This window comes from Bison bison, unplaced genomic scaffold (assembly GCF_000754665.1).
Source record: "Bison bison bison isolate TAMUID 2011002044 unplaced genomic scaffold, Bison_UMD1.0 scf7180017864464, whole genome shotgun sequence".
Lineage (NCBI taxonomy): Eukaryota > Metazoa > Chordata > Mammalia > Artiodactyla > Bovidae > Bison > Bison bison.
Window position 1 is genome coordinate 9,546,023 of NW_011495025.1, and position 20,908 is coordinate 9,566,930.

The 20,908-nt window shown below is 39.1% G+C and overlaps 1 protein-coding gene and 1 pseudogene across 3 annotated transcripts in view; one reads left to right on the plus strand and one right to left on the minus strand.

Moving 5' to 3' along the window:
* Positions 1 to 20,908, plus strand: part of SLIT2 (slit homolog 2 (Drosophila)) — a 404,995-nt gene that overhangs the window by 135,138 nt on the left and 248,949 nt on the right. The window lies entirely within an intron of this gene.
* LOC105003191 lies at positions 2,765 to 4,281 on the minus strand (annotated as a pseudogene).

A 20,908-nucleotide genomic window follows, 5' to 3' on the forward strand; every position in this document is an offset into this window, starting at 1 on the left:
ATGTTTTTCCTTCTGGCTTACTTCACTCTGTATAATAGGCTCCAGTTTCATCCACCTCATTAGAACTGATTCAAATGTATTCTTTTTAATGGCTGAGTAATACTCCATTGTGTATATGTACCACAGCTTTCTTATCCATTCATCTGCTGATGGACATCTAGGTTGCTTCCATGTCCTGGCTATTATAAACAGTGCTTCGATGAACATTGGGGTACACGTGTCTCTTTCCCTTCTGGTTTCCTCAGTGTGTATGCCCAGCAGTGGGATTGCTGGATAGGGAATAGCTACCCACTCCAGCATTCTTGCCTGGAGAATCTCATGGATAGAGGACCCTGGCAGCCTCTAGTCCATGGGATCACAAAGAGTTGGACATGACTGAGCAAGTAACACTTTCACTTTTATATCCCTTCGAGATCTCTGTTCTTCTTTCCTTGAAAGGTTTTCTATTTTATATAGGCAGGGGCCAGGAACAAGAAGACTTGTCTTATGTGAATGATTCTGAGTACTCTGTACTAGAAATACCACATCATAAGAGAAATTGCTAGGAATGAAAATTCTCCAGTCCTAACCCCAATCACTGAATCAGAACATCTAGAGTAGGGGCCTGGAAGCAGGGTTTCAGCATGCCCTCCCGGTGATTGTGATGTCTGCCAAAGTTTGAGAACCACTGCCTCACATCATATCTGCAACTAAAACTAGATGATCTCTACTGACCAAGTTTCATTCTTGATCTGTGACAGAGAGCTTTCTAAATGTAGAAAACTCCTTTGTCTTTCCACAAAGATTGGCTGGAGTAAACTCAAAAATTCTGTTTTGAAAATTAAAACATTCTTTTTTGTTCTTGCATTTCTGGCCTAATAATTCTCGTCCTTTCTGAATCCCTCAATGCGTCTGGTTAAATGAGGTAAAATACACAGGAAGAATGAGCATCTTATGAGGGTACGGCTTTCCTAAATAATACTCCTCTGTGCATTCATGATACAAGTTTTTTAGATGGTGGAGTATGGGCCTGGGACCAGCAATATGGTTTGCTGAGTCAGGAGTTTTAATTCTAGACTTTAAGTGGTTCCAAGATTGAAATCCTCAGCTTTCTTGGACAATTTCATTTAGACCTGCAGGGGGATCCCAAATTTAGCAGGAGTAAAAGATAATTCCTTTTCTTTCCTCTCAAACTACCCTATATTTCCTGAATTCACAACCTCAATGAATAGCTCTGACAGACTACAAGCATCTGTTTTGGAATTGGACTGAGCTATATTCAAATATCAGTGTCATCATTTATTAGTGTTCTAGTCTTGAGCAAGTGAACTTTCTACATTTCTTGTAACATGGAGGCTCCCATGGGTAAATTTTGGAGATTTGGAGAAAGCACATGATTGATAAATGGTATTTATTTATTTATTTACTATCCTAAACTTGATGCCACCTCAGCATCCTCTTAATGATCAACTCGCTAGGCATCACTTTCATAAATACCTTTCAAATAATATTACTTTTCTTTCAACAAATCTCCACCTCTAGCAAAGACCGTCTCAGTTCTTTTGGGATGACATAGTTTCTAGTTTGTTCTTCCTAACCTCTTGTTGGCTCACCTCTTTCTTGGAGCTGCCATTTACAGTTTTGCGGGCTCTAGAGAATCCCAGGGACGGGGGAGCCTGATGGGCTGCCGTCTATGGGGTCGCACAGAGTCAGACACGACTGAAGTGACTTAGCAGCAGCAGCAGAATGCACAAGGCACCCATCTAAGGGGCACCATTCAGAGGTCAGAGAAACTTCCCATTCATGCACAAACACGTACCCACTCTCACACAGCCATGCACACCCCACAGTCAGTGACATAAACATTCAAATGCACACACGTACACATTTCCACAAACTCAGAGATCACCTGCCACACACACCCACTCACATCCATTAACATTCACACACACATTTGTGTATGAAAAAGAGCAAAGCATATTTTTCAACAGAATATACGTTTATGTGACTGTATTGAGAAAGGAACACTTTTTTTCATCCACATGGGGGTGTCATAAGGTTTGCTCTGCTGTCCTCTCTCATCTTTTCTTCAAGAGCTGCCAGAATGACTCTATAAGATGCCCCCACCCCTTCCCTGGACCATCTCCCAGGGCCCTGTATGCCCTCTCAGACACACATCATTGTTTGTTGCCCTAATGCCTACCCAAGGTTCAAAAACCCCAGGAGATTTTCACTGGTACCCAGCCTTGTATCTTACCAAAAGGAGATGGGTAACAAATTATTTTTCATTCACTGAATAGGCAATGAATGTTGTTTGGGGGCCGCTTTCTGTATATATGGATTCACAAAAATACTGTGTCTTAACTTGCCTGGCGATGGTATATTTACTTATTTAAATTAAAAGAAGAACTCAGAAAAACATACCTAGCCACTTAGGTTTCATTAATAAATATTCTGTGTCATACATTTTTAGCAAAAGGAGAAATTGCAGTCCTCCATCACTGTAATCATCGCTCTGTTCCTCTGAGTGGGCTAAAAGAGTTCCAGCTATCTTATTCTTAAGCCATACTTTTACAGTCTTTTAATGTCTAATATTTAACGGGAATTCTTTATTTGTACCACCACTATGCCAGACACTTGGAAGCCTAATTTCATTTAGTCTTCAAACCAGTTCTGGGGATGGGTTGATTTTTATTCCCATTATCCACATGGGGGAATATATATTTATATATATATATATATAAGAGGAATTTGCTTGATGTCAAATGGTGCATAAAGGGCAGAACTTGGCTTCAGAACTGGGTTTATCTGCTTTCAGAGTTTGTGGTTTTAGAATGATTACTGGGCATTCTTTTAGGCCTCATTAAATTCATAAAAATTAGAGTGGAAAAGGAACCCAAAGAGTAAAGGATGAAATACAGTTTAATACAACCATTCTTTAGATTCTCTAACTTCCAAAGTTAACATTGTTCTATTTGTAAGTGTGAATGATCTTAGCAATTTTTGAAAAAATAACTGAGTTTATTTCACATATATATTTTTGTCTCCCCTTCATTTCCTTTTGTCTGACCACCACTACTACTATGTCTTATTGTAACATTCCATACATACTTAGAAAACCAAGCAAAGGGTGAGTTCCATCTTCAAAAACTAAACAAACAAACAAACAAACAAAACATTTTGGACAACACATTCTTAGCAATGGAACCTGAACATCATTTATCAGACATGGTAGGGAAAGTTCTCACTCTGCATTGTAAAATTGGCAGCCAGATAGCACCTGTTACAGGAATGAAATAAGATGGAAGATTTTAACAAAGAGTTTAAACTATTTTCTTAAATAGACTTCCTGCACTGCCGTAGATCTAAATAGCCTCTTGATAAGTCACCCGGATACAATTGTTCACATAACTGATGAACTTGGCCTCCACTTTGAGAAGGATACCCTCTTTTTCTACACTTGCTTGCATTTTTACTTTAATGTCTTCTACAAAGCTAGGTCCTTCCCATGTTTTAGGAGTCTTTTCCTGTTTTGTTTTGTTTTTTAATGAGTCTTGACCTTTTGATCTTGGTACTGATGATTTTGAGTCTTTTCCATTCTGGTTTGATTCTTTTGCACTTCTGGCCAGAGTATCTCAAGTAGATTTCTTTACTGGAACTTTCCCTTCAGCTGACTCATCACCAGGACCATCATCACCTTCATCATCATCACCATCTTCATCTTCAGCAGCAAGTTTTGCTTATTTTTGAAATGATTTCCAGATTCACATCCTCCTCCTCTTCGTCTTCTGACTCTGCATCTTCCTTCACAGCTACTAAGTGCTGTCCACGGATACACAGAGGCCCTGACCCGTACTTCAACCACAGGCCCACGGGTGGTGTTACTTCAGAGCCCCTAAGGGACACTGTTGGCTATATAGGTGTTTTCAGAGTTGCTTGTGCCGCTTTAATTGGACTGCCTCCGTGATTCATTGCCTTTGCTTCAACAGCATGTACTTGGTCTGTTGAAGCAGCTCCAAACTGATCATTCTTAAAGATGACTGACGCTCATTTTCACCATTATCCACCTTAAAGGGATAATCTTTGTCAGCCTTTAGTTCACAACCAAAAAAGATAGTTGTGGGGCCTTGGGGGCTCGCTCATGTCCATGTCTATCCAATCTTCCATGGGCAGGTGGTGTGCAATTATGTGGAAGAGAAAGCATGCAGAGATAAGCAGCTACTGTTCAGAGAACAGCTGTGTAGAATGGAGTCATACCAGGGTAGTCTTTGCTAATTTTTATATTTTTCTCTGAACTATAGCATGGTGTTGTTTGGTCGCTAAGTCATGTCTGACTCTTTGCGACTGCATGGACTGTGGTACAACAGGCTCCTCTGTCCTCCCCTGTCTCCCTGAGTTTGCTCAGATTCATATCCATCTGAATCACTGACTAAACCATCTCATCATCTGTCATCCCCTTCTCTCTCTGCCTTCAGTCTTTCCCAGCATCAGGGTCTTGTCCAATAACTTGACTCTTCACATCAGATGGACAAAGTATTGGAGCTTCAGCATTAGTCCTTCCAATGAGTATTCAGGGTTGATTTCTTTTAGGATTGACTGATTTGATCTCTTTGAAGTCCAGTGGCCTTTCAAAAGTCTTCTCCAGCACCACAATTTGAAAGCATCAATTGTTTGTTGCTCTGCCTTCTTTATGATCCAACTCTCACATCTGTACATGACTGCTGGATGGATCCTGCTAAATTTTGACTTTTAAACTAGAGAAAAATATTTATTTTCGATTTTTATGATCCTTGCTGGTATGTCTACTCTCCCAGTTTTACACATCTACAAATACTGGGTAAGATAAAACAAAGCATAGAAAAGGAGATGCTTAAGGCTATTCACAACTTCAAGCATCTTAATACTGAACTTGGAAGCAAGCGTATTGATGTTGAGTAGTATTTCTCTATATAAAGTTTGAAAAGATCTCTTAACTTATATATCTTTTATTCTGAAATGCCATTTTTCAAAATGTGTCTACAATGGGATAAACATATTATTTTATAAACCTTACAACTTGCCTTTAAAAAAACCCACCAGATATGGATTTATTGTGGGAGCATGTTTACATATACAAATATTATTTTCCCATTTTCAGTTCCTTGTAAATAATAGGTGCGGGATGCTAAATGTCATTATATTTATATGCAAAGCAGCATTTCTAATCCTGAGTCACTTCTTTCAACTAACACATCTGTCTTTGACCTCTCTTCCCATGGCATTTTAGAATTGCTAGGGAATTTATAATCAAAATTAGTTTGGCAGCTTTCTGAAAGATAGAACCAAATGTTCATTGCTGGAAGAAAAACATCAACTAATCCTGCTTTTATTATCACACTCAAGAAAACCACTTTTTGCCACTGATTTTAAGTCTGTTGTTGATTTCTCTTGGATCAGCTCTCCTGGATTTCAGTTTATAATTATATGTAATGTGAACCCCAATTTTGAAATGCCTAACTTTCTATTGTATGCAGTGTTTTATAAATAGTCTATTCCATTTCTCTGAAAGAAAGTTTTCAAGGAAGTCAAGTGTTTTCTGTTTCAAATCTAAGTTTAATAATAACCAGTATTAATGGTTATTAATGTGTCATTGGTGTCATTCATTCTAAAATCTTGTCTGTCTTTTCATATAGCTAATATGTGTTAGTCACTTAGTTGTATCTGACTCTTTTGCAACCCTGGTGATGCTCCTCCATCCATGGGATTTTCCAGGCAGCAATACTGGAGTTTCATTTCCTTCTTGTCATTTACTTCTCCAGGGGATCTTCCCAACCCAGGGATCGAACCTGGGTCTCCCTCATTGCAGGCAGACTCTTTACTGTCTGAGCCACTGGGAAAGGCCCATTGCTTTTATGTGTGTATGTAATATACGTGGGTATATGTATGTGTGTATAGCTCCTCAAGTCAACTCCAACAGAATTCCTTAGAACTTCCTTTAGCAGTTATCTACTCATTTGACAAATATGTATTGAATTCTTTTGATGTGCTAGGTTTACTCCTAAGATTTAAAAGTAAACCAATATATAAAATGACATTTTTTATACAGATATATAAATGACCATGAATGACCCTATTCAGTTGCTCCAAGGACTCCAAATCTACTGGGAGAAACAAGCAATGAATAGCAGTTATAATACCATATAGTAAGTGCTTCTCTGGAGTACACATAGGAGATGCACAGCCCATTCCAGGAACGGTAATGAGATATGGAGTGGTTGGCTGGAGCCATCTGAGGCAGGAAGGTTTTCAGCAGGGTGAACAGTGAGCAGCATCTAGAAGAAGTATTAGCAAAACCTAGCAGAGTTTGTCTCTTAGGGGTTGTTCTCTATGAGAGGCTGTAGGTATGGTGACTAAGCTCATGGACTCTGAGGTAAACTGACTGTGTTGGGATCCTGGCTCTGACACTTATGGAACATGAAATTTAGCATCACTTTTGTGTGTCTCAGCTTCCCCATTTGTGTAAAAGTGGGCTTTAGACTAATACCTACCTTATGAAGGTACAGTGAGATTATATGTATTGATATAGGCAGGATGCTTAGGGGAAAGTACTTTGAGAGTACTTCTATTGGTTTGTTAGGGGTGAGTGTCAGAATAACACAAACTGGGTGGATTAAACAATGGGATTTATTACTTCACAGCTCTGGAGAACAGAAGTCCGAAAGAAATGTGCCTGCAAGGTTGGTTCTTCCTGGGGACTGTGAGAGAAGGATCTGTTCCTGGCCTCTCTCCTTGCCTTATAGATGGTCAGTCTTCTCCCTGAATCTCTTTGTGTATTATCTTCCCTAGATGCATGTCTCTGTGTCTAAATTTCCCCGTTTTACAAGGATGCTAATCATATTGGATTAGTGAAGTAAAAATCGCTTAGTTGTGTCCGATTCTTTGCAACCCTGTGTACTATACAGTCCATGGGATTCTCCAGGCTAGAATACAGGAGTGCGTAGCCATTCCCTTCTCCAGGGAATCTTCCCAACCCAGGAACTGAATCCAGGCCTCCCGCCTAGCAGGTGGATTCTTTACCGGCTGAGCTACCAGGGAAGCTGGATTAGGGCCCAACCTAGTGACCTCATCTTAACTAGTTACATCTATGGCAACCTTATTTCCCAATAAAGTCATACTCTGAAGTACCGAGGATAAGACTTCAACAAATGAATTGGAGTGGAGCATAATTGAATGCACATGTGTGCGTGCTCAGTCACTTCCGACTGTTTGCAACCCCATGGACTATAACCCATCAGGCTCCTCTGCCCATGGGTTTTCCGGGCAAGAAGTCCTTCTCCAAATGAATGCATAACAGTGCTCAATTTTTTTAAAAAGATGCTCATTTTCTGTTGTATAAAAGTTAAATGTTTAGACAAGATAGGTGAGAATAAGGAGGAAATTTGAATGGAAGTAGCTGTCCCTTTGACAGGTAGCAATCGTTGCCCAGAACTGCAAAGGTCTGTTGTGGTATATTTTTGATACTTAGGAGAAAAATGCCAAAGCCCATTTTTTCCATCATGTGCTTATCTTTTCACTTCTTAAATTGAAGATACATTTCTACTTTTAGTTGCCTCTTACTAAAAATCATAGTTATATTTTTCCGGGCTATGATAGAACTTAGAGATCAACAGTTCCAACAATCTCACTTGGAGAGGAGGAGAGGAGAGGGACAGGAAAGTTGGCTAAGGAGGCCTTTGTTACCACCTTTGTAACCTCAGTGGTACCCTTCTGGCCCCTAAGCCTCTTGGGGGTAAGGGAATGTCAGTGGCACATACTTCACTTATGTCTCATAGGTACTCAGTTGCCTTCAGCAACATTTACTTTCCCAACTCACTTATTTGTGGGAAGAGAAAGATTGCTTACAGAAGAAATGGATAAAATGATGCTTTAATCTATTGCTTTCAATTTCACCCCAACTACTTTTTGTATTTGGACTCTTGATTTAGGTTGCCATTTCTCTGTTCTTCAGCACTGAAATAGCCTCTTCCTAAGCATGTCAATCCTGTTTATTACCTAAGAGTCATTTCCGGCTGCCCCTCCAGGTGGTAAATGGCATCTTTTGCTAACTGAGATCTCCTTTCCCATTCCTGTGGTTCCTTTCCTGTCCTCCCTTTCACTGTTTCATTCTTCACTTTCCTTCCTCCTGTCTCCTCTCTGCCCTTTCTTTCCCTTTCTCCCCCTTACCCTATCCTTTGCAGCTTCATTCCTTATTTTCCTGTTTCTTCTAGAGACAGTAAACAGGAAACATAGCTTCAATTGTTACTGAATTTTTGTACATTAATACCTTGGAAAGATTTATGGTTTCTTAGCTGTGACAGTATAAACTCTGGGTTTATGTTCACTCAGTACATCAATCACTTTTCTGCCAAATCTAAAAATTCTGTGTCAATAAGCCACAGAACTGAAATCTGTTAACATTTCCAACATCAATATGGTGTTGTCAAATTTGAGATTTAGCCTTTTTTTATTGCTTTTTTCCCTGCTTACATCATCACTGATGGTCTGATTAGAAAAAATGGAGTGATAAAACATGGTGAAACAGTTGTTACAGGGCTACTGTGTATGTATATAAGTGGTATTAAACAATTAGTTGTAATTTTCTAAGCATTTTAGCTTGAGGAGCTAGCACTTTTTTGTTGCTCATCATGTTTTTCCCATTCAGATTTTAGGTAGATTAATAGTAGAACACACATGCATTGTATAATTCTTAGAGCAAAAGTGGCATCAGAGTTGTGTTCTTCAAGTTCTGCAGTCTCTCCCTGCATGTGAGAGACTGTCCAAAAGACTAGTGAACAACTGAAAATGCAGATTCTATGACGGTGAACACATACAGCTTTGTTGATTTCCTTTTTCCTGGCATATAAATAGAAGCCTGAAAAATATTTATATTTTAAGAATATTTTACTATGATTATTCAGTTTATTTTTCATCTTTTTAATGACCTAGTCATTACAGTTACATCTGCATATTAACCCTGAAAAGGGTCTAATTTTAGAGTTGTATTTTAGACTTTGTACATTTCTGAGGAAGAAATATGACAGTGGCAAGGATTAAAAAGTCAGATGTTTCATTTTTCATATTCTATCCCACTATTTCCAACTTTAAGATCTCAGGATCCCTATAGACTCTTTGAGCTAAGTATGTGTGTGCTAGTTGCTCAGATGTGCCCGACTCTTTGTGACCCCATGGACTGTAGCCTGCCAGGTTCCTCTGTCCATGGGATTCTCCAGGCAAAAATACTGGAATGGGTTGCCATTTCTGTCTCCAGGGGATCTTCCCAACCCAGGGATTGAACTCTGGTATCCTGCATTGCAGGCAGATCCTTTACATCGGAGCCACCAGTGAAGCCCAGAGCTTATTGAGGACCACAAATAAAGAACTCTGACGCTATTTGAGATCAGATTACCTGGATTTTGGTGTTGATTGCACGTAACTGTCTAATCAACTCCTTCTTCAGCCTCTGTGAACTTATATATCCTCCCACAAATGAATGGTTTTAAGAGTAGGAATGCTTTAAATGTAATAACTACTTGTGAGGTTGTGAGTCCCTCACTCCTGAGGGTTTCACGTCCAAGAAGGCACCAGATTTCCAGCATGTTGTTGACAGGACGTAGGGGTGCATGTAAGCTTGATTGCTTCAATGTCCATAGATACCATTTCTCCCCTTTGAGGACAGTAGTCATATATCCACATTCTACATCAGGGAATAAATGAATTGGGAGCTGAAACCGATCCATGGCTGCTAAGGCCCTTGAGGTGAACCTCAGAGAGCAAAGGGAAACAATGTGTCAGACAAATGAAATCAGTATGTGATTGTCAATATTTTTAAAGTTTTATAGAATGAGATAACACTGAAGGCTGTGCTTGTATGTGTGAGGCAAGGAGGATGTGGGAAATCTCTGTATTTTTCTGTCCAGTTTTGCTGTGAACTGAGACCTGTTCTAAAAATTAACATCTATTTAAAAAAGAAATGCTCTCCACCAAACAAAAAACAAACAAAATCTCCAAAGCCAGATGTCTTCACTGGCAAATTCTACCAACCTTTATCGAAGAAATAATGTCAGGTCTACATAGACCTTTTCAGAAAATGGAGAAAGATAGACTACTTCCCAAAACATGGGATAATAAAATCAGACAGCTCCATTAAAAAAAACGGTAATCCAGTACCCCTCATGAACATATATACAATATCCCTTTTCAAAAATTGTAATCACAATAGCAATAAGTAAAAAACGTAATACATCATGACCAACTCGGTTTTATCCCAGGAATGCAAGGTTGCTTTAAATTTAGAAAAATCAATCATTGCAGTTTGACATATTAGCAGATTTTTTAAAAAGGGAAAATATTTAACATTTAGAACTCACTCATGGTAGAAACTCTTGGCAAGCTACAAATAGAGGGGAACTTCTGCAAACTTATAAAAGGCATCCTTGAAAAACCTTACAGTTATCATTCTCCAATATAGTAAACTGCTCTTCCTCTAAGTTCAAGAGCAAACCAAGTATGTCCACTCTGACCACTCCTATTTGACATTGTATAGAATATCCTAGCCAAACCGGTAAGTCTAAGGAAAAATTATACATCTTCGTAAGGAAGAAGCGAACTCTCTAACATTATTGTTTTTCTTTTTTTGGTAGAAAATCTTGAGGAATCATCAAAAAATGCATTCAGACTAATAATTGGACTTGTCAAGGTTGCAATATGCAAATTGCTTACTCCTCTCATGTTTTTTCCCAAGAGAAATGGAATTTTTGTCCACACACAAATTTATATGCAAATATTCAGTGTAGCTGTTAAAATAATAGTCAAACAGTAGAAAAGAACTCATTGTTTATCAGCTATTACTGTGATTTAACAAATGTAGTGGTATCTATAGACAATGGAATTCTACTTCTCAGCAATAAAAAGTACTGAGCTATTGGTACTTATAACAACTCTCAGAAACCTCATGCCAAGTGAGAGCAGCTAGACATAAAGGACTCCACGCTGCAATATTCTTTATATGATATTCTAGGAGAAGCAAAATTAAAGTAAATATATCAGTAGTTGCCAGTGGTCAAGACCCAGAGAGAAATTGACAGCCAGGGTCATGAGGGAACTTTTGGGGACAGTGGAATAATTCTGCATTATGATAGGTATATTGGCAACAGGATGACAACATTTGTTAAAACTCTTTGAATTGTATATTTAAAATAAATTTTATTTCTCATAAATTATACTAATACAAAGCTGACTAAAAGTAAGATATAAGACTCTAACCAATACAATATTGTAAAGTAAATAAATAAAGGGGGAAAAAAGACTATCTTTAGATAACTCTTAACAATTATACTGACAAAAAGTGTCACCAAGGATTTCAGTAATTGATTCAGAGTTGTGGGCTGATAAATGGATGAAAATAACCCCCAAAAGCTCAATATTATTAATAGAAAGCAACCACTGAAACATAATGCTGCAACATAGCCACATAAGGAGATCAGTAAATCCTAGCCAAAAGTTTAAATCTTCCATTATTTAATGAACTTGACCCAAACTGTGGCACTTGTTAGTAATTTTAATGGTGGTAACAAATTTCATATGTATATGCTTTACAGTTTTAAAGAAGTTAGAATCTTGTACTGTGTTTCCTGAAAGATCTTAAGGTCTGAGATATATTCTGACCATGAAAGCAAGAAAAGTCATGGGTATAAATAGACATCATCAAAAATTGGAATGTTCTCTAGAATGCCGTGTAATTTCCCAAGTCTTTACACCCATTCTGCTAGCCTGTCTGCTTCTGTTGCTCCTACTTTCTGAGAATCTCATTTTGGGTATCCCACATTCCAACTTGCTGAGATAGGAATGACTCACTCACTTGATTTGACTGATGAGTCATTCTCCAAGATGATGGGTACCCACTGAGAAGATTTGTTGTATCAGATTAGTTCACTGCCCAGGATAAGGAGCTGTTTTGAGGACAACAGTAAGCTCTGGCTTGGATGGGTATGATGAAAATCATATGGTACCAGGACAATGATGGCAATATATCCATGGCAGTTTTTATCAGAAGTAGCTGTGGCCTGACTAGCATTTTAGACTATAAAACCTCTTTAGTATATAATTTCATCTGACCCCTATGACATTTTTAACTTTTCTTTTTATAAACGAGTCTTTGTAGTTCTTTGTCTGGTGAATGGCTCTCAATAGGTGCTCAGTAAGTATTTATTGAAAGAATTTGTGAAGAAATTAATAAATGGATTAATGGAGAGATGAATAAATCAGTGAGGTTTGCAGAAGTTATGTAACTTGGCCAAGGTCATAGGACCTGAAAACATTAAAGGAAAGCAGTGGAGTAAAATGAGCAATTAGTTATGCAGCCTTTGCACTCAGATCTGGACCTTAACTTGCTTAGCCTCAAGTTGTTCCTATGTGAAATCAAGATAATGGCTGCATTTACCTATCAGGGTCTTGAAGTAAAGTGAAGTTGCTCAGTCGTGTCCGACTCTTGTGACCCCGTGGACTGTAGCCTATCAGGCTGCTCTGTCCATGGGATTCTCCAGGCAAGAATACTGGAGTGGGTTGCCATTTCCTTCTCCAGGGGAACTTCCCAACCCAGGGATCGAACCTGGGTCTCCCACATTGCAGGCAGATGCCTTACCCTCTGAGCCACCAGGGAAGCCAATCAGGGTCTTAAGAGGCATTAAATGGAAAAATGTTTGCAGGCCCAACAGCACATGCCAGGCACTTGCTATTGTTGTTTAGTTGCTAAGTCGTGTCTGACTCTGCGACCCCATGGACTGCAGCACGCCAGGCTTTCCAGTCCTTAACTATCTCCCAGAGTTTGCTCAGACTCATGTCTATTGAGTTGGTGATGCTAGCTATCTCATCATCTGTCGCTTCCTTCTCGTTTTGCCTTCAATCTTTCCCAGCATCAGGATCTTTTGTAATGGGTTGGCTCTTTGCATCAGGTGGCCCAAGTATTGGAGCTTCAGCATCAAGCCTTCCAGTGAATATTCAGGATTTATTTCCTTTAGGATTGAATAGTTTGAACTCCTTGCAGTCCAAGGGACTATCAAGAGTCTTCTCCAGCACCATGTTTGTCAGCAAAGTGATATCTCTGCTTTTTAATATGCTATCTAGGTTTGTCATAGCTTTTCTTCCAAGGAGTGGGTGTCTTTTAATTTCATGGCTGCAGTCACCACCTGCAGTGACTTTTGGAGCCCAAGAAAAGAAAATCTGACACTGCTTCAACTTTTCCCCTTCTATTAATATTTTCTATGAAGTGATGGGACCCATGCCATGATCTTAGTCTTTTTAATGTTGAGTTTTAATCCAGGCACTTAGGAACTACCAATTAAAATTTAGAATTTCTGATTTTCATTTCTGTAACTCATGTCATCCCATCATGCTTGTGAAATAATTGTTCTTTTTGTAGAATAAAGGAGCAAAATGAACACAGTTTTCATTTTAGCAGAGATAAAACCATGCAGTTTCTTTGTCTTCCTTCTGCAAGTTCTACTTACACTATATATCTATTTGTGTGTCCTTTTTGGTTTCTTTGGTCACAATTGGATAATGTATCTTCTCAAATTTAGTAAAAATCTTATTTATTTAGAAACTATGCTTCATTTAATTTCAGTTCTGGCCAAAGCCCAGGAAAAAAAAAAAAAGAATTTAATCAGAGAGTCCTTTGACCTCCCTCCAAATAAATACCATAATATATACGATGCATGTGTAAATGTATAAAAACTCACACAGTTGATTCACAGGAGAATAATTTGGCAATAATTTACTGAAAGCTTATTGACCGTTTTTTAATATAATTATGGTAAGCTGAGTTTTCTGGTTTTCCCATACAGAGTCAATTGAAATTAGCCAAATAAAAGAAGACAAGAAAACTGACAACAGTTGGAATTAGTTTTTCACAGGCTTTACTCTTTACTAAACTCAGTAATATAAGGTCTATGGCTTCCTCTGAGATGTAAATATCATTTATACTAAACCTGTTTCTTTGATAAAAGTTTATGTTGGTGTTAAAAAAATGCGTATCTTTACAAAAGATTCCAAACGAAAATTACTCAGAAAGTATTTCTTCACTAAGCAATGTTTTAGGTTTTACAAACTGAATTAAACTTACTGAAATAGGGATAATGATGAACCTGCAATAGAAGAAATTAAAGGTATGATATGTGAACCTCATTTATCCATTTTTAAACAAAATAAAAAATCTGCTCTTGGGTTCTCTGACACGAATTATTGAGAACTATTTCTGTGTATCATACAATCATATCTCTCCTTAACAAATATTGGGATAGAATGATACCAGGCATAATCTGAAAATGTCAATATATAAATTTTTAAGAGAATAATCTGAGATTTATCACCAGCAGGGCCAAAATAACAGAGAGATATCAGACTGTGGATGATACATCATGACCTCTCTTGTATGCAGACAGTTTTAAGTATTGGTTCTAATTGGAGGTATTGAAAGGTAGCATGTTCCACATATTGAAGCCCATGTAGGTGAACACACAAAGTACGTGGTGGGCTTTTGTTATAGTTTTGGTTCTTGCTCTCATTTTTCTATAATTCTTTATTGGAGTGTAGTTGATTTACAGTGCTGTGTTAGTTTTGTTTTGTACTAACAAGTACAAAATGAAGCCAGTCAAAGGCTAACAGAGTTTTGCCAAGAGAATGCACTGGTCATAGCAAACACCCTCTTCCTACAACACAAGAGAATACTACACATGGACATCACCAGATGGTCAACACCAAAATCCGATTGATTATAATCTTTGCAGCCCAAGATGGAGAAGCTCTATACAGTCAGCAAAAACAAGACTGGGAGCTGACTGTGGCTCAGATCATGAACTCCTTATTGTCAAATTCAGACTTAAATTGGAGAAAGTAGGGAAAACCACTAGACCATTCAAGTATGACCTAAATCAAATCCCTTATGATTATACAGTAGAAGTGACAAATAGATGCAAGAGATTAGATCTGATAGACAGAGTGCCTGAAGAACTATGGATAGAGGTTCCTGATATTGTATAGGAGGCAATGATGACCATCCCCACGAAAAAGAAATGCAAAAAGCAAAATGACTGTCTGAGGAGGTGCCTTAGACAAAAGACACTAGCAAAATAATGTTCAAAATTCTCCAAGCCAGGATTCAGCAATATGTGAACTGTGAACTTCCAGATGTTCAAGCTGGATTTAGAAAAGGCAGAGGAACCAGAGATTAAATTGCCAGCATCCACTGGATCATTGAAAAAGCAAGAGAGTTTCAGAAAAACATTTATTTCTGCTTTATTGACTATGCCAAAGCCTTTGACTGTGTGGATCACAATAAACTGTGCAAAATTTTTCAAAAGATGGGAATACTAGACGACCTGACTTGCCTCTTGAGAAATCGGTATGCGGGTCAGGAAGCAACAGTTAGAACTGGACATGGAACAACAGACTGGTTCCAAATAGGGAAAGGAGGATGTCAAAGCTGTATATTGTCACCCTGCTTATTTAATTTATATGCAGAGTACCTCATGAGAAACGCTGGGCTGGATGAAGCACAAGCTGGAATCAAGATTGCCGGGAGAAATATCAATAACTTCAGATACGCAGATGACACTACCCTTATGGCAGAAAGTGAAGAACTAACGAGCCTCTTGATGAAAATGAAAGAGGAGAGTGAAAAAGTAGGCTTAAAGCTCAACATTCAGAAAACTAAGGTCATGGCATCCGGTCCCATCACTTCATGCAAATAGATGGGGAAACAGTGGAAACAGTGGCTGACTTTATTTTTCTGGGCTCCAAAATCACTGCAGATGGTGACTGCTGCCATGAAATTAGAAGATGCTTACTCCTTGGAAGGAAAGTTATGACCAACCTAGATAGCATATTAAATAGCAGAGACATTACTTTGCCAACAAAGGTCCATCTAGTCAAGGCTATGGTTTTTCCAGTGGTCATGTATGCATGTGAGTGTTGAACTGTAAAGAAAGCTGAGTGCCAAAGAATTGATCCTTTTGAACTGTGGTGTTGGAGAAGACTCTTGAGAGTCTCTTAGACTGCAAGGAGATCCAACCAGTCCATCCTACAGGAGATCAATCCTGGGTGTTCACTGAAAGGACTGATGTTGAAGCGAAAGTCCAATCCTTTGGCCACCTGATGCAAAGAGCTGAGTCATTTGAAAAAACCCTGATGCTGGGAAAGATTGAGGGCAGAAGGAGAAGGGGATGACAGAGGATGAGATGGTTGGATGGCATCACCGACTGAATGGACATGAGTTTGGGTAGGCAATAGGAGTTAATGATGGACAGGGAAGCCTGGTGTGCTGCAGTCCATGGGGTCGCAAAGAGTGAGACACGACTGAGTGACTGAACTGAACTGAACTGAGGAGGCCTTACAAATAGCTGAGAAAAGAGAGGACGTGAAAGGCAAAGGAGAAAAGGAAAGATATACCCATTTGAATGCAGAGTTCCAAAGAATACCAAGGAGAGATAAGAAAGCCTTCCTCAGTGATCAGTGCAAAGAAATAGAGGAAAACAACAGAATGGGAAAGACTAGAGATCTCTTCAAGAAAACTAGAGATACCAAGGGAACATTTCATGCAAAGATGGGCACAATAAAGGACAGAAATGGTATGGACTTAACAGAAGCAGAAGATATTAAGAAGAGATGGCAAGAATACACAGAAGAACTATACAGAAAAGATCTTAATGATCCAGATAACCATGACGGTGTGAGCACTCACCTAGAGCCAAACATCTTGGAATTCAAAATCAAGTGGGCCTTAGGAAGCATCACTATGAACAAAGCTAGTGGAAGTGATGGAATTCCAGTTGAGCTATTTCAAATCCTGAAGATGATGCTGTGAAATTGCTGCACTCAATATGCCAGCAAATTTGGAAGACTCAGCAGCAGCCATAGGACTGGAAAAGGTTGGGTTCCATTCCAACCCCAAAGAAAGGCAATGCTAAAGAATGTTCAAACTACCAACACAATGCACTCATCTCACATGCTAGCAAAGTAATGCTCAAAATTCTCCAAGCCTGGCTTCAGCTCTATGTGAACTGTGAACTTCCAGGTGTTCAAGCTGGATTTTGAAAAGGCAAGGGAACCAGAGATCAAATTGCCAACTTCCGTTGGATCATGGAAAAAGCAAAAAAGTTCCAGTAAAACATCTACTTCTGCTTTATTTTCTACACCAAAGCCTTTGGCTGTGTGGATAACAACAAACTGGGAAATTCTTCAAGAGATGGAATACCAGACCACCTGATCTGTTTGACCTGAGAAATCTGTATGCAGGTCAAGAAGCAACATTTAGAACTGGACATGGAACAACAGACTGGTTCCAAATTGGTAAATGAGTATGTCAAGGCTGTATATTGTCACTCAGCTTATTTAACTTATATGCAGAGTACATCATGAGAAACTCTGGGCTGGATGAAGTACAAGCTAGAATTAAGATTGCTGCAAGAAATATCAATAACCTCAGATATACAGATGACACCACACTTACAGCAGAAAGCAAAGAAGAACTGAAGAACCTCTTGATGAAAGTGAAAGAGGAGAGTTAAAAAGCTGGCTTAAAACTCAACACTCAGAAAACTATGATCATGGCCTCTGGTCCCATCATTTTGTGACAAATAAATGGGGAAACAATGCAAACAGTGACAGACTTTATTTTTTGGGCTCCAAAATCACTGCAGATGGTGACTGTAGCCATGAAATTAAAAGATGCACCTTGGAAGAAAAGTTATGACCAACCTAGAGAGCATATTAAATAGCAGAGACATTACTTTGCCAGCAAAGGTCTGTCTATTCAAAGCTATGTTTTTTCCAGTAGTCATGTATGGATATGAAAGTTGGACTATAAAGAAAACTGAGCACCAAAGAATTGATGCTTTTGAACTGTGGTGTTGGAGAAGACTCTTGAGAGTCCCTTGGACTGCAAGGAGATCCAACCAGTCCATCCTAAAGGAAATCAGCCCTGAATATTCGTTGGAGGGACTGATTTTGAAGCTGAAAGTCCAGTACTTTGGCCATCTGATGTGAAGAACTGATTCACTGGAAAAGACTCTGATACTGGGAAAGATTGAAGGCAGGGGGAGAAGGGGATGACAGAGGATGAGACGGTTGGATGGTATCACTGACTCGATGGACATGAGTTTGAGTAAGCTCCAGGAGTTGGTGATGGACAGGGAGGCCTGGTGTGCTTCAGTCCATGTGGTCGCAAAGAGTTGGACACACCTGAGCGACTGAACTGAACTAAACTGAACTGCTGTGCTAGTTTCTGCTGTAAAGCAAAGTGAATCATTTTTACATGTACATATATCCACTCTTTTTTTAGATTCTGTTCTCAGATAGATCATTATAGAATATTGAGTAGAGTTCTATACAGTAGGTTTTTGTTAGTTATCTAGATTATATATAGTAATATGTAATATATATAAATGTCTATCCCAATTTCCCAATTTATCCCTTCCCCCTTTCTTCCTTTATAACCATGTTTGTTTTCTGCATCTGTGACTCTATTTCTGTTTTGTAAATAGGTTCACCCCAGTCTCTTGTATACTTTTCTTTTGGGGGAAACAAGTGACTCTTGGTGAAGGCAGGGTTTGCCTTTTGTGGCAGAGTCATTAATGTTTTCTTATTATTTCCAGTTCTCCGCCCTACAAGATAGAATTTTTTGACTGCCTTCCAGTAGGATGGGTCCATTACTACTTCTGGCCAGTCAGGTGTGAGCAGCGATGAGGGCATTTTCTCAGTCGGATCATTTCATTGCTGTTGTGAGACTCACTAGAGCTGTTCTTAAACTTTAATATTTTTTGTCACAAGACCCCTTTACAGTCATAAATTTTTGAAGTTTGTAAAAAGATTTGGTTTATGTTTAGCTATAGCTATACATTGTCTATATGTTATATTTATATTTACTGCATTAAAACTTGAAACAGAAAATTTTTAAATGTGTAAAAATCATTTAAAATAGCAAAACAAACCCATTACATATTTTCTTAGTATTATATATTATATGTATAGGTGGTATGGGCTTCCCCAGTGGCTCAGATAGTAAAAAATCCTCATGCAGTACAGGAGACCCAGGTTCCATCCCTAGGTCAGGAAGATCCCCTGGAGAGGGAATGGCAATTCCCTCCAGTATTGTGGCCTGGAGAATTTCATAGACAGAGGAGCCTGTTGGGCTACAGTCCATGGGGTTGCAAAAAAGTTAGACATGACTAAGTAACTTTCACACACGCACAAAATATATATATCAGATCAGATCAGATCAGTCACTCAGTCATGTCCGACTCTTTGCGACCCCATGAATCGCAGCATGCCAGGCCTCCCTGTCCATCACCAACTCCCGGAGTTCACTCAGACTCACGTCCATTGAGTCAGGGATGCCATCCAGCCATCTCATCCTCTGTCATCCCCTTCTCCTCCTGCCCCCAATCCCTCTCAGCATCAGAGTCTTTTCCAATGAGTCAACTCTTCGCATGAGGTGGCCAAAGTACTGGAGTTTCAGCTTCAGCGTCATTCCTTCCAAAGAAATCCCAGGGGTGATCTCCTTCAGAATGGACTGGTTGGATCTCCTTGCAGTCCAAGGGATTCTCAAGAGTCTTCTCCAACACCACAGTTCAAAAGCATATATATACGTTTACATATGTAGTACATACGGTATATATAAATATACACACATACACTAAAAAAGTGAAAAGAGTAGCATTGTTTTACATTTTTTCAAACTTATTTTTGTTTTAAAAGAGGTAAGATAGAGGCTCATATCAGCTTCTGTATTCAGTCTGTTGAAATTTTGCAGTGTCATGTGACCTCTGGAAAATTCCACCGTGTATTAATTAGGAAGAAAATAAAAATGCAAAAGGAAGAGGCAAAGGAAATATGGCAGCTTGAGTAGGAATCCATGTGCCCTTGCTGGTTCCAAAATGTGGGGCCCCATCTGAAAGGTCCAGAGTGAGGCCTCCAGAAGCCACAGGAGGTCCCAGCTGACACAACAAGGAAAAACTCCAGTCCGAGAATCACACATTTAAGTGAATTCTGCCAGCAACCTGAATAAGCCTGGAAGTTCATTCTCCCCTAGTGCCAGAGTGGAATTCAGCTCTGCTGACACCATGATTTTGACCCCGAGAGACGTCACTGCACTTTAAAGTTTGTGTTATTTTAAGTTACCACCCTCTGAATCAATGTAATTCATCATCAGTTCAGTTCAGTCACTCAGTCATGTCCGACTCTTTGCAACCCCATGAACCACAGCACGCCAGGCCTCCCTGTCCATCACCAACTCCCAGAGTCCACCCAAACCCATGTCCATTGAGTTGGTGATGCCATCCAACCATCATATCCTCCGTTATCCCCTTCTCCTCCTGCCCTCAATCTTTCCCAGCATCAGGGTCCTTTCAAATGAGTCAGCTCTTCGCATCAGGTGGCCAAAGTATTGGAGTTTCAGCTTCAACATCAGTCCTTTCAGTGAACACCCAGGACTGGTCTCCTTTAGGATGGACTGGTTGGATCTCCTTGCAGTCCAAGGGACTCTCAAGAGTCTTCTCCAACACCACAGTTCAAAAACATCAATTCTTTGGCACTCAGCTTTCTTTATAGTCCAACTCTCACATCCATACATGACCACTGGAAAAACCATAGCCTTAATTCATCATAGTAACAAGCTAAAAAAGAAAGACCATATATTCATCTCTACACTGATAGAAAAAGAACTTGACAAAATCTAACATCCTTTCCTGATAAAAATCTTCATGAAACTAAGAAGTAAAGGACATTTCTCAAGATGGTACATGAAACCTATAAAAAAAATCCACATAGAACATCATACTTTCTGCCCAAAGACGTAATGCAAAGATTTCTTAAGTATGATACCAAAAGCACAGTTTCAAAAGAGCAATTGGAACCCTTG